Here is a 2,500-nt window from a genome sequence, read left to right as displayed (position 1 = left end):
CAACAGTTAAAGAAAATTAATACATATATCAATTTTGTCAGGGACATGCTTAGTTCAATCGTCCGTAAAATTGAAGTTTGAAGTATTAGGGGGTTCTACAGGAGCGCTATAACTAAAACTTTCAAATGCGGCCTATTTAGTGATCAATCAAGCTTTCCCCTTAGGTTAATCTAGTTAATATTTCACCTCAAATCATACACTACTGTGACATGTAGTCTCGGGTGAAGTCCATGAAAAGTTTTTTAAAGCGTTAACGACTTGAAATTTTCAGTTGCGCGCTATAATCACGTGTTGAAACGAAATACAGAAACTAAGAAATGTTTGGTATTATTTGCGGCCTGATGTGCAAATATTAATCCCTTTATTCATCCCTATCTATCTATCTATCTATCTATCTATCTATCTATCTATCTATCTACCTATCTATCTATCACTTAGGCTAATGTATAACTATTTGGTATGCCATTTTTAAATAATAATGTTAAGGAATATCAATAACGATATGAAAGAATATTGTTAAGAAGTGCCCATCTTCCAGTCTGTACAATTAGGCAGCCATGAAGAGGGAAGCTGTGTGTGCAAACCCCATTGTTTCAGCAGGGACTCATGCATCAAACTTCAATTTTCCGGACGATTGAATTAGTGATTTTTTTCTCTCTCTTTCTTGAGCTGAAATACACTTAAGACTTGGGGATTAATTACCACGTTCTGCTCTTTCGGATTGTAGTATTACTTATCTTTGCCACGTTTAACAACACCTCATAAAATAAGGAACTGTGCTCCAGTAACTTGCCTGGCCCTGACATATCAGCAAACTTTGTATAGGCTATTCTCTACTATAACTATATAGGTAAGGCTATATAAATTTCAGAGTGTGAAAAGGTATCAAGGGAGATGATTTTAAACATTGGTACCAATAAACTTGATTTAGGAAAGACATCAGACATTAATACCATGCGACATCTCCAGCTACTGAGAAGTTAGTAACAAGTTAATCTTTGATTTGCGCTGCCAACGCGATCTGACATGTGCAATGGAAAATGTGCAAAAACAAAACAAAAAAAACCCCAAAACAAATTCAAAACAAAATAAAAACTGTGCAAAAAAATCAATACAATAAAATCTTATTGTGCACGCATAAAGTCACCTTGCTTTTAAGAGATTCTCTTTTCATATAGCCTAGAACATGCTGACAGTGGCATAGGAATACACAGGAAGTGACGTTGTTGTCCGCCTTATCTTAAATCTTGTTGTGCCCTCGTTGATTTTATGACACTTTTAAACATGAGACCGTTTTCATTATCTAAATGGATCATCAATTAATCTGCGATGTAACAAATGAAAGAAGGGTAGGAATGAAGTTTTCCCTGTCTGACATCTCCATCCGATGCCTTCTGTGAAATGTTACTGCTCATCCTCACTGCAGCTTCCTCAAACAACTCCTCGAAATAAAGGAGGGAAACTGAATGTAGGCGCATTTTACTTAACTCTTATTAAATATAAAATGGTTCATGGTAAGTACACTTCTGAAAAAGCTCAACATTCATCTATAAAAAAAAGGTAATATAAAACGATAACTAAAATACAAATACTAATTGAAATATTATCACATATACTTTGTTAATAAACGTAAAACTAGATAATACGTTAAATGACATTATATCAATAATAATAATAAAAATCATCATCATCAACATCATCATCATCATTTATTGTTGTTGTGCTAGTAGTAGCCTAGTTTTTGCATTATTATTATTATTATTATTATTATTATTATTATTATTATTGTGCTAGTAGTAGCCTAGTTTTTGTATTATTATTATTATTATTATTATTATAATTATTAATATAATAATAATTATTATTATTATTGTTGTTGTTGTTGTTGTTATTGTTGTTATTGTTGTTGTGCCTGCAGTAGCAGTCTAGTTTTGCATTATTATTGTTGTTTCTTTCGTATTAAATATCCTCAATCATATTTTATATCATATCAAGGGATCACAAAATAAATGCGTTAATAAATATCAATTTATGATTTGCTAAGTGCGTTAAATTATACAGTTCGAAATGAAGGAAATTAAGGTTTGGGGAACGGAAATATTTGAACTGACTCTCCTGCTTAGTATTAAAAACAGGCCAATCCAGCCACAATATGAACCATTTTAAACGGTTTCCCTAAAAGCCCCTCATACAAACACATAAAGGCAGAAGGCCACCTTTTAACAATCCAAGTCACAATTGCATTGTGATTCATAGACTGGTTTAAAACAGTCGAGTAAGAAAAGAAAAAAGAAAAAGAAAAGGGAGCACATTAATGAGCCCAGATGCCCTCGCACGGGACTATGTATGCATTAATGCCTTTGTGAAAATTGAGCGAAACACTTTGAAGGGAGGGCTAACTCAATCCATCAAATTGTCTGAAATTGTGAAGAAAATTCAAAAACCATATGGCCTCCAAACGCTTGTGTCCTTTTCTGGGCGACGGGACACGCTTGTCTCG

This window comes from Ictalurus furcatus, chromosome 3, assembly GCF_023375685.1.
Source record: "Ictalurus furcatus strain D&B chromosome 3, Billie_1.0, whole genome shotgun sequence".
NCBI lineage: Eukaryota > Metazoa > Chordata > Actinopteri > Siluriformes > Ictaluridae > Ictalurus > Ictalurus furcatus.
This window is presented reverse-complemented; position numbering follows the sequence as displayed.